Raw genomic sequence first — 13,195 nt, 5'->3', positions numbered from 1 at the left:
CTCTGGGTAATGCCCACAGTTCTGCTATTTTCCATAACGAAAAACTGCCGCAAGAAAGGGCACTTCAGGGACAGGAAGTAGATGGACTCCTCAGAGGAGTTCAAGTAGTTTTTCAGTTAATAAATTGAGTACTTGGAGTTTTCCCATAATCAAAATCAGTAGATTAAGTTTCTTTTGCAGTGCTCAGATGCTATGAGATGATACAGTGCTATGCTACAAATCAGTGTACTAAGACTTTGAAGAAACTCTTTATATATTTGAGAGGGTGAAGGAAGAATGTTAGAGGCCAGCATTTTGCCCTGAGCTGAACCCTCTTTAGAGAACTGCTTGCTATCCCTAAAACCAGGCTTTCTAGTAGTAGTCTATAAATTATTTGAACAATCCTAACTTCGTTCAAGAGCAGTATCTTAAATAATATCCTACACAGATTAGTAGCAACAGGAAGATTGAAGCATATAGCAATCTTCCAAACAGATACAAGTTACAGATGAAATGCTTAGTGTATTCTGCACATGGTCACAGAAGTAGCACCAGAACCTGTCAGGTAGCAGAGAAAATGGTTATATAGATAAAGATGAGGTTTTATTAGAATTCAGTAATTTATATGCCAGCTTCTCACAAGGAATTTTACAGAGACCCTCTGCCTCCAAACTAAGCAAGAGAGTTTTAACACTGACATGCATTTTCCACTTCCCCAGTAATCTGAAAAATGCTTAAAGATATTTTCCAAGCGTTTCCCGCTTTTTGGAAATATGAAGGGTAAAGTTGAGAGGAGGATCCCAGGAGAAGAGGTGCATAGGAAGATAGTCACATTTGCGGCAAGAAAAAAAAAAAAAAAAAAAAAAAAAACCACCCACACACACCACACCACCACCACCACCACTTTTTCATACTCAAAAGATAACTTTATGAGCATGTCCTAAGCAAGGAATTACAATGCAAGTTTAAAAATAAGGTCCTCCAGCCCCTCCAAGATCATTTATTTCCATAATTTTTAAAAATATAAATATATATAAAAAAATCAAGCGATAGGAACACAGGGATACAAAGTATATGCTTTGGGGGCAGGGACAATCTTTTTCCTCAGCACACTAGGATCCTGGGCCATGACTAGCGATCCTACTCGCTACAGGAATATAAATAATTTAAAAACAATCCAAGTCCTAATCATGCTAGCAGACACCCCTCTTCCCCCCAGTTGTGAGGCTCCAATGAGCATGTCAATGGAACTCCACTCATGCACAATAGCTTGCAGAATTTAGATACAAGTCTCTAGGTTTGTTGCAACAACTAAATTTAAAAACCATGACAGCTATACCAGGTCAGACCATGGCCCATCTATAATAATAACTAATGGAGATATCCCATCTCCTAGAACTGGAAGGGACCTTGAAAGGTCATCAAGTCCAGCCCAATGCCTTCATTAGCAGGACCAAGTACTGATTTTGCCCCAGATCCTCAAGTGGCCCCCTCAAGGATTGAACTCACAACCCTGGGTTTAGCAGGCCAATGCTCAAACCACTTAGCTATCCCTCCCCATCTCTAATCGTGGTCAGTACCAGATACTTCAGGGGAAAGGAACAGAACACGGCAATTTGAGGGATCCACCCCCTGCAGTCATCTAATCTCAGTTTCTGGAAGTTGAAGGTTTAGGGACCCCAGAGCATAGGATTACAACCCTGACTATTCTGGCTAATAGCCTTTGTCCTCCATTAACTTACATAATTTTTTGAACTCTCATACTTTTGCCCTTCACAACCTCCCATGGCAACAAGTCCACAGGCTGACTGTGCGTTGCATAGAGAAATACTTCATTTTGTTTTAAACCTACTGTTAATTTCATTGTGTGTTATGGGAAGGAGTAAATAACACTTTCCTATTCACTTTCTCCAGACCAGTCATGATTTTATAGATCTACATTATGCCCCCACCCCAACACACACCTCTTAGTCATTTCTTTTCTAAGCTGAACAGTCCCAGTCAACTTACTCTCCCTTCATATGGAAGCTGTTTAATACCCCCTCATTTTTTTTGCCCTTCTCTGCACCTTTTCTAATTCAAATACACCTCAATAATGCTGTCCTTGGGAGCCAAAAAAAAAAAATCTTACCGTGTTATAGGTGAAACCGCGTTATATTGAACTTGCTTTGATCCACCGAAGTGTGCAGCCCCGCCCCCCTGGAGCACTGCTTTACCGTGTTATATCCAAATTAGTGTTATATCAGGTCGCGTTATAGCAAGGTAGCGGTGTGCATATTTTTTTTTAGATATGGGGCAACCAGAACTGCACACGGTATTTGAGATGTGGGCATACTAGAGTGACATGATGATGTTGTTTTCTGTTTTATTATCTATCCACCTCCTAATGCTTCCTAACATTGTTAAGCTTTTTTTGGACTACCTCTGCATGTTGAGCAAGGACTCCTAGATCTCCTCCTTGAGGGCAACAGCTAATTTAGACGCCATCATTTTGTACTCTGTTTTTTTCCTAATCTGCATTACTTTACATTTATCAACACTGAATCTCATCTGGCATTTTGTCATCCAATCACCCAGTTTTGTGAGATCTCTTCGCAGTCAGCTTTGGACTCAACTATCTTGAGTAGTTTTGTATAGTCTGCAAAATTTGCCACCTGACTTTTTTCTTCCTTTTCCAGATTATGTATAAATATATTGAACAGCACAGCACAGGACCCAGATAGATTCTTGGAGGACCTGGCTATTGGCCCCTCTCCATTCTGAAAACTGACCATTTATTCCTACCTTTTGCTTCCCATCTTTTAACTGGTTACTGATCCATGAGAAGGCCTTCCTTCTTATCCCGTAATTGCTTAGTTTGCTTCAGACCCTTTGATGAAGGACCTTGTCGAATGCTTTCTGAAAGCCATGTACACTATTATAATGTCCTGTCCCTTTAATGTTTGAGCCCTCTTTCTTCAACCCATGTAACGCCTCATTTCTGTTTTGCAACAAGAATAAAGCAAGCACAGCAAATAGCTGTGTTTCTGTCAGTTCTCTCTGTCTCTCTCTGCTGGGTTCAGGAATATAACTACACCCAATATAACACGAATTCGGATATATTGCGGTAAAGCAGTGCTCTGGGGGGGGGCAGGGCTGCGCACTCTGGTGGATCAAAGCAAGTTCAATATAATGCAGTGTCACCTATAACGCGGTAAGATTTTTTGGCTCCCGAGGACAGCATTATATAGAGGTAGAAGTGTATATCAAGAGGATCATCCTCATCCACATGCTTTTTGACTCATTCAAAAAATTCTAGTAGATTAATGAGGCATGATTTTCCTTTACAAAACCTGGGTTGACTCTTCCCCAACATATCTTGTTCATTTATGTGTCTGATAATTATGTTCTTTATAGCTTCAACCAGTCTGCCTAGCATTGAAGTTAGGCTGTAACTGCCAGGATTGCTTCTGAAGCCTTTTATTTTTTAAATAAAATCAGCCTTACATTAGGTACTTTCCAGTCATCTGGTAGAGGTGGATTTAAGCAGTAGGTTATATACCAGAGTTAGTAGTTCTGCAATTTCATATTTGAATGCCTTCACAACTCTTGGGTATATTCCATCTGATCTAGTAACTTTTACATTTAATTTAACAATTTGTTCCAAAACCTGCTCTACAGACCTTAATCTGGTACAAGGCCTCAGATTTGTCACCTTAAAAGAATTGCTCGGGTGTGAGAATCTCCCCCACATCATCCACAATGAAGATCGATTAAAAGAATGTATTTAGCTTTTCTGCAACAACCTTGTCTTCCTTGAATGCTTCTTTAGCACCACAATTGTCCAGTGGGTTCACTGATTGTTTATGAGGATGCCTGCTTCTGATATACTTAAAAAAAAATTGTTGTTAGTTTGTATATCTTCAGCTAGCTGCTCTTCACATTTTTTCTTGACCTGTCTTGTACTTTTACACTTTACTTGCTGGAGTTTATGCTCTTTTCTATTTTCCTCACTAGGATCCAACTTCCACTTTTTAAATGGTTGCCTTTTTGCCCTTCATTCTGCTGCTTAGCCATGGTGGCTTTTTTTTTTTTGGGGGGGGGGGAGAAAGGAGGGAGAGAAGAGAAATATACATTTAGTTTGAGCCTCTAGTGTGGTGTTTTTACATAGTCTCCATTCAGTTTGCAGTACTGCAACTTTGTGACTGTTCTTAAATGTCCATTTAATGAGTTTCCTTGTTTTTGTATAGTTCTCCTTTTTGAAGTTAAGTGTTTTGTGATGGGATTCTCTGGCATTCTTCCCCCTACAAGGATGTTAAATTTAGTTACATGACAGTCATTACTACCAAGTGGTTCAATTATATTCACCTCTTGGGACAGATCCTGTGGTCCATTTAGGACTAAATCAAGAGTTGCCTCTCCCCTTGAGGGCTGCATGACAAGCTACTCCAAGAAGTCAATTATGGGGGGTCTAGAAATTTTCCCTCTGCATCCCTCCCAAAGAGGACATATACTCAGTCAATATGAGGACAGTTGAAATAAGTTTATTATTATTAGTGTCTTCTGCCTTTGCAGCCTAAGCTGAGCATTGTGCAATCACTATCACCATATTAATCAGGTGGTTGATAAGTATAGCAGTAGGAATATACTATTATTCAAGCATGAAATTTCTATCCACAGAGATAGATATTTACTATATTTTACTCTATGCTTTTTCCCCTCCCACATATAGTGCCACTCCCCCACCAGTGTGACCTACTCATTTCTATACCCTGATAATACCATGTCCCATTGTAGTTTCGAGAAAGGATATCTAGGTAACCAGAGATTAATTTTACCTATAATTTTGTGACAGAAAAAACTACAATAGCCAAGAATAATTTTATTAGCCAAAGATATGCCTGTTTAAACAAAATCTGGAGGTTTTTATAAAGTAAAAATGTTTGTGAAGAGCATGAAAGTGTGGCCCCTGCATAGTAAGATTGTGTATGTGTGAAATAAAGACAATTTAAACTCTGCATAGTACTATTACTGGAAGGTACAAGTTTTCTAATAAGATGGTTATAATTCTGGTGCAATTTTAGAGCAGCTGATAACATTTTGTAAGTGATAAGTCAGAAAATTGAGATAATCTGAAAAGCCGGGCCCTTAAACAATACTTTTACTATAGAGCCAAATAACTGACTTTAGCCGGTTAGAGTGTCTAGATATTTATACATCAAACCCTTACGTCAGAGTGTTGTACAAAATTAAAAGCTATCAAAACCAAAAAGCTTTCAGCAGTTTTGTTCTCTTCCCCCTACCCACAAACCATTTAAAACAACAACAAAAAAAAAAAACTTAATTTATTGCAGGAAGGTTATAATGAAGACTGATCTTTTTCTACCATCCTGACCTTTCACTAGATTATATCTGCAACAAATACACTGCGATACACACAAAATGAGTTGTGTATATTAAGATAGATTTACTTCTAGTATAAATAGCCAGAGTATTTTGTTAGTGAGAAAGGCTAATGTAACCTGTCAAGCATAATGCACAAAGGAATAGTCCTCCCAAACATGCTGACTCCATTAGCCTCTACCAAAAACTTTGAGTTCAACTAAAGGCGGCTTTTCTATAACATGAAAGAATCCCGAGGGGGGGGGAGGGGGAGGGAAGAGATAGGATCTCATTTTTGAAGTCAAGCTTTATAAATATGGCATAATTGTAATAAACAAATATCAAATAGTTATAGTATACACTCACAAGTTGCAAAAAGATGTACCAAATCTAGTGCAAAGCCTCTATTTAGCTGTAAATCAATGTGTTTTAATAGTTATATCAACCAATGAGAATGCACCTTTCTTTAGAAAATAACTGAAATACAAATAGAAAAGTTGATTAAAATAGAGGATTGAAATCAAGGCTTTCCACTTAGTCACTGATTCAAATCAAGGCAATTTAAATCAATCTATCCTGGTCAGAAAGCTATTGATAAAGCATTTTAACAATCCCAGAATATACCAATACAGCCACAGTTGAGGGACATACAGATAAGAAAAACAAAACAAAACAAAAACAGGTTTGTCAAACAAGGTGATGGTATTTGGACATCCTGAATTATTACAGAGACAATAGAAGCAGCCAACTGTTTCACGGGAGGGATGCTCATGCAATGGTTTGAATTATCAGTAACAGCTTCACCTCTGTACTATATTCTGACCCAAAAATTTATCACAGCTATTTAACCTTTAATGATTCATAAATTTACTTAACTCCCACATACTGCTTGCAGTGCGGTTTACAGTGGATAAAGTCTATGCATGCCTGTGCAGTCTCTCTTTTAACATAAAAACCTTATCACTTGCAGAGAAATTTAATTTGGGAGGACTAGTCCTTTGTATGTAATGCTTGACGGCTTACATGAGCCTTTCCCTTAGAATTTTAAGGGAGAGACAAAGGGGAATGAGATGGGGGGGGAGAGCGGGAGGGGAAAAGAAGGAGTAGTAATTCATATGCAGGGATTGACATTTTACACTGATTAGAGGCCAGAGGACTTTCAGCATTGAATTCAGGATATACACAGAAACAAAAAACCCACATGTCTCTAGTGCAAGAGACTTGAGGTTTAAGAATCTGATAAATTATCATCAGGCCTAGAAACAAATACCAATTACCAATTGCATATAGCATTTGTTTCATTGTCACCAGATATCACATCTTCAGAATCAAATAATTTACTGTTTTGCCTCCTCCCTTCCTCCAAACTTAAATTTCAATAGATTATAGCAGTCACGATCTTGTACTTCATTACAATTTGAAAGCCTGGAATCCTACATTTTGAGTACTGTGAAGCACTAAACTAACTAGCTCATGCTGTATCAGCTGCTAAAAATCAGGCTGTGTTTAAAGGTTAAAGACAAGATTGAAATCGGGTCATTCTGATCCTCAAACAAGGGTTCCTTTAATAAAGTCATTTTTAGTATGTTTTGCTGATTAACTTTTTCCTAGAGAGAGTTAATATTTGTTCCTCTTTGTGGAGGGAGTAAAACACTTTCAGACAGTCAAATATTATTACAGCCAAACAGGGACCATTATGGTGATCATTTAGTCCAGGGTAATCAATAAGCAGACCGCTGGCCAAATATGGACCGCCAAATGATTTGGAATAGACCCTGAAATCTTATTTACTTCTCCTTATGTTTTGTTTTGTTTTTTTAAGATTTCTCTGGAATTTGGACCTTGACAAAAAATAATTGACTACTCCCAATTTAGTCTGACCGTCTATGTAACGCAGGCCATTGATTTCACCCAGTGAGTTCTGTATCAAGTCCATAGCTTCTGGTTGAGCTGAATCATATTTTAGAAAGATATCCAGTCTCTATTTAAACTTTAAATGATAGAAAATACGCTACATGCTTAGGTAACTTGTTCCAATGGTTAATTACTCTGTCGAAGCTAGAAAAAGATTCAGGCTAGAAATAAGGCTCAAATCTTTATCTTCCATTCATTAGTTCTTGTTATGCCTTTTTCTCCTAGATTAAAGAGCAGTCTACAACCAGAAATCTCTTCCACATGTAAGTACTTGTAGACCACAAAAGGCTAAGAAATGACTTGATCATGGATAAACTAAGTAGACTATGCTTCTTTAGGGCTTGTTTACACATGGTATTATTCCAGAATAGCTGTTTTGCTTTAAATTCACACCTAATCTTTTCCAGAAGGCCTTCCATGAATAGACAAGCCCGTAGTCTCTCACTATAAGGCATATTTTCTAGACATCAAATAATTCTCGTGGCTCTTTTCCGAACTGCTTCTGATTTTTCTAGATTCTTTTTGAAGTGTCACCATCAGACCTGGATACAGTATACCAGCAAACAGTCACACTAAAGTGATTTGATATTCCTACTCCTACTTAATATTCCCCACTTATAGGTTACAGCATCACACTGGTAGCTCATATTCAACTGGTTATCTACCATGACCTGCAAGTCTTTCCCCACCATCACTGTTTTCCAGGCTATAGGCCCCCCCGCCATATCAAATGTGATCTATTTTCTTTTCTTCCTAGACATATGATCTGACATTTAGCTGTATTAAAACTTTAAGTACCAGTATCACACAGTTTCTAACACATTTCTTGAAGATGCTCCTGGTGATCTGAGGATACGACTCCCATTACTCCTCAGACTTTGCTGGGAAGAGGAATCTGAGAAAGTTAAAAAGATAATATAGAGTATTTGTTTTAATTAATTTAAAAGCATTGGTGCAAGGTCCAATATCTTGTGATCTGCCAGAGCTAGAAACACCAAACAGATTCAAATTATTTCACCACCATAATCTTCCATCAGCCAAAGCACCAACAGAGACTGGACCTTTCTTAAGCATTTAAATACATCTGTGCTAGTGCTCAACTTTTCATTTATGAAATTCATGCAAGAGGAAAGCTGATGACTAACAAAAGATTCTAGTTTGTTATGACTGATCCTATGTACGTAGCGTGATTCTACTCTACCATATTTGTTTATTTTGGGAGAAGCAAGAGCAACATCTGTTTAATTTATCAAGACAATTAAGAGGCGAGTTGATTATGGTGCATAAGTACCTTCACAGAAAAAAATACCAGGTAATAAAGTGGAAAAAGCCTAGTGGAAAACAGCATAACAAAAATGATTAGCTGTCAGTTGAAACCAGACACATTCAAATTAGAATGAAGGCACAGAATTTAAATCACCCTCACTGTTAGCTTGTTCCAATAGTTATCAAGAGATATGATGGATTCTCCATCTGTAGAGGTCTTCAAACAGACTTAATGGAAGATACCCCTTTATTGAGCCCACTAATAAAGTAACTGGGGAAAATTTGATGGCCCATGATATATAAGTCTGACTAGCTGGGCTAATGGTCTCTTCTGGCCTTTAAAATTTTATTCACATACCCCTGAGTTTAGCAATGACAGACAAAACTGGAGGGTTTATACACTTCTTCCAAATCTTTTTTTTTTTTTTTTGGGGGGGGGGGGGGGCATGATGATATAGCAACTTATGAATATACTTCATGTGTCTGTTAGCAAACAGCAAAGCATAGGTTAAAAGACTATTTTAAATGGTATACAGGAAAGAAAGTTTGAAAATAAAATAAAAAGCCTTTTGTATTATAAACAAAAAAGAACCTCTTTAGAGGAGGCACTTGCAGAATGAGAAAGCAATTACTATTGAATTTGCTGCACCCCACACAGAGTGAAATAATGTGCAAGAGATAATTAATCTCCACCATCCCGATTTTCCCCTCAGGCAATTTTAGACTAGGGAGCTTGAACCTATTTAAAAAGCTTAATGAGGGGAAGATTTGCTTGTTTCACTTACCTTTTAAAAGTTGTCCCTAGCATCTATCAGCTCAAGATTTTTTTGTTGTTAAGTAAAGCTTGAACCTTGTGGAGGTGTCCTGACTCCACATGAAAGACAACTGGAATTCCAAAACTGGAGACTTGGCTGCTGTACTTGTAGAATAATCTCACATTTATGTACTCACAGTTGCCTCAATTGGATCCTAAGGCACTTATGAATAAACTACACTTAGAATCATACACCACTGAAGGCAGCTATTTTATAGTATTAAAACTATATCTATAGACATTGAGTGCCTTTTTCAATTGTAATGGAAGTTTAGATAGAAAGCAGTTTCCTGAATTAATATGGGTGCCTTGGCCAAATTCCCTTACAAGTGCAACGGGACCTTTAATAAACCACAAGTATTTGTGGACACTGATTTGACTTTCATCTAAAGCAGGGGTCTGCAACCTCTGGCACGCGGCTCGCCAGGGTAAGGACCGGGCTGGTTTGTTTACTTGCCACATCCGCAGGTTCGGCCGATTGTGGCTCCCACTGGCAGCGGTTCGCTGCTCCAGGCTAATGAGGTGGCAGGAAGCAGCGCGGGCCGAGGGATGGGCTGGCCGCAGCTTCCCACCACCCCCATTGGCATAAAGCGGCGAACTGCAGTCAGTGGGAGCCGTGATTGTTTACCTGCCGCGTCCACAGGTTCGGCCAAACTGGCCCGGTCCTTACCCTGGCGAGCCACGTGCCAGAGGTTGCCGACCCCTGATCTAAAGTCTTGTCTCCACCAACCTACACGGATTTAAACAAGCTTGTTTACACATGGGTTTGCACCAGTTTAAACAAGTCTACTGGTTGTAGCCTAGTGGACAGAGTGCTGGAATGGCACAAAAGAGACTTCGGTTTTTTATTCCTGTCTCTGCCACTGGTTTGATAGATAAACTTGGGCAAATCACTTCACCTCTACACCTCAGTTTCCCATCTGTAAAATAGGAATAATGGTACTGACCTTTGTAAAGCATTGGGGATCTGATTATTATAAAACTGGTTGTATCAGTTTACATTGATAAGCCAAGTCTTAAATCAAATTTCTCTCTTTTTTTTTTTTAAGCACACACACACACACACAGATACAGCACTTTAACTCCATCTGTTTAACTAAAGGTGTGTTTGGTGCTTTTTTTTTTTTAAATATATATATAATCTGGTTCAGCTTTGTGGGTAGACCAGGCTTCATCTACATCAGGGGGCACTGAGTTGTGTTAGAAAACATGTTAACAAACACGTTTTCTATTAAAATTTTTTGTACATGGTCCTTGTCTACATTAGGTGTTAGTGGTGTCTAACATGTGATGGCTGGTCATGATGAACTTAAAAACTGTTTAAGAGTAGCTAATATTAGTTTAGCTTAATTCAGTTTATCCAATTAAAATCAGCTGATCTTGGATGTCTCCACAAACTTGAGGGATAAGGACAGATTTAACTCAAAACTAATTAGAAACCAATTTCAATAACCTGGTGCAGTTTCTCTGTGTAGTCCACCCTTTAGTGTCTTTACAGATCTCCTAGACAGTTACTTTTCACTCTGAGGTCTTACATGTGACAAGCACAAGGTAATATAACTGCAGGCACATGCAGAAAATATTTACGCATGTGTATTTATACATATACAGTATTACATAAAAACCATGCAATTTAAAAACGACTTGTGTACAAAGTTAAGCACTCAAATGTTAAGGAAATGCCAGATTTAAAGATGACTGCACAATATTAATTCTGCCTCGTTCATCAAATGAGGCGGGAATCCTGTGAAAAAAGTAACGCAGCTATAATGAAGGGGACAGAATTAAAGTTGCATAGAATACTATAGATCTTTCACTGCCTAACTTTTGGGTGGTTTCATTTTGCAAACTAATTAACAGATTAATATTTTTATTTTTTTTTTTATTTATTTTTTTTTAAAAGAGAGCAAGAACGGTTATATACAATTCTAACAAATCCTCCATCACACATCATCAGGGTTTGAACACTGCAATATGAACTTCTGCCACTTGAGCTACAGAACCAGTTACGTTAGCTGGCACAAGGAAAAGGCTTTATCTCAGAGCTGGGGGCGGGGGCAAAGAAAGATGGACTATTACAGCCATGCATTGGGTCCAGGGAGTGTTTGAGGAAGGAGTCCAGCCCAGCTCTGTCTCCAACCAAGGTGGTACCTCCAGTAGTGGAGTGGATGCTGGATGCCAGTGGGTTTATTTGGGGGAGTCTGGCCCAGCTGGATTGGGAAGGTTCTGCCCAATGTAGCATTCCAGGGTAGGGAAGAAAAGAAGAGAAGGGAAAACTGGGATGATGGGGCCATGTGCTGGGTTGCAGGGAATGTAATGTGTGCACAGGTGAAGCGAGATGCCCAGCCCACCTTTCTCCTCCCTCCCATTGCTCTGGCAGCTCCTGGTATAGTGTGTGGTGGTGCTACGTTGGGTCTGGCTCTTTAGAAAGAGCTTGTTCAAAGTTCTCCTGAGGCATACACTGGAATTTCCTAGGATAAGAGAAAAGGCACACTGCTAACCTGATGGCTTTCTACATGCTGAATTTCCTGCTGCAAGCACAACAATATTGGAGCATCTCAAAGAAAAGTTACAATAATCTCTTATAGATGTAAAGTATTAGGTAATTTAAATAAAGGGTCACTAACAGCTTCCCAAATTACAGAGACACCTACATATTTGTTAAGGAAAACTATACGAAATAAAATGTTCAGTACTTTTTTTTCCCCTGTCTTCCTAGAGCTGATGAGACAGTGGCCTGAGATTCATGCTGAATCTGTAAGGATTACTGAACCCTGAAGAAAAACAGCAAATGGTAGATTGTGATGGTATCTCAGCACTAAATTCATACATTTAAAGGGAAAAATATAGTGCAAATAGATTAACAGACTGACAAAGCCCATCTTTTCTTTGTTCTAGAATGTTTTAAAACATTTAAGGTTAGAGAATATAAATTGTTACATGTAACTAATTCCCCGCAGTTAATATGAAGGCTCTAGATATGCCCATAAACTTAAATGTGTGTTAACAGGGAACCTGACAGTATTCTGGGGTTTAATACAATTACGATAACTTAATTACAGTTACTGAGACAAGCCAGATATTCTGTGACAACTAAATGGCAGCTCCAGTGAACAAAGTAGTAATTCCATTACAACTTGTGTTGATTTCTCCATATTGCTTCATAACAATATAGTTTATGTCAACATAAGAGATCAGAGAGGATAAAAATGGAAAAGACCTATTAGATCTTTTCCTGCAAATAAAGAACATTTACTAGATGAAGGGTTCCAATAAGAGGCCCAGAGGCTATACGTTTCTCTTAGCGAAGTAGCTTTAGAAACATCCCAATAAGCCTTCCTACAGTTCTCTGTAAAATTTAATAAAAGTTTTAGAATTTATTCTACAGTTCTCAGATTCAAAACCATTAGCAAACCAACATTCCACTAAATATCTATCTGACTGAAAAGAAGAGGGAGAAACTCAGGCCTGGTCTATGCTTGCAAATTAAATCAAAATCTAACTGAAGGTCTAGTGAAGATTCACTAAAATCGACCGCAGATCACCTTCCCATTGACTCCAGTACTCCTTTGGAACGAGAAGCGTAAGGTAAGTCAACGGGAGAGTGTCTCCCGTCGACCCAGCGTGGTGTAGACACTGCAGTAAGTCAACCGAAGCTACATTGACTCCAGCTATGTGAATAACATAGCTGGAGTAGTGTAACTTAGGTCGATTTACCCCCATAGTGTAGACAAGGGCTTATGGACTGAAAAATTTCAAACTCCAAGCGTCCTAGTTAAATCAACTTAAATCCTGGTCTGGATGCAAGGTAGGTTGACAGAATTCCGCTGTTGACCTAGTTACTGACTTTTGGAGGGGCTG

At 38.7% G+C, this 13,195-nt stretch overlaps 1 protein-coding gene across 5 annotated transcripts in view; it reads right to left on the bottom strand.

Annotated features, from left to right (window-relative positions):
- EPC1 (enhancer of polycomb homolog 1) overlaps nt 1–13,195 on the bottom strand; it is a 112,685-nt gene that overhangs the window by 67,592 nt on the left and 31,898 nt on the right. The window lies entirely within an intron of this gene.

Source organism: Trachemys scripta, chromosome 2 (genome assembly GCF_013100865.1).
Source record: "Trachemys scripta elegans isolate TJP31775 chromosome 2, CAS_Tse_1.0, whole genome shotgun sequence".
Classification (NCBI taxonomy): domain Eukaryota; kingdom Metazoa; phylum Chordata; order Testudines; family Emydidae; genus Trachemys; species Trachemys scripta.
This window is presented reverse-complemented; position numbering and strand designations above follow the sequence as displayed.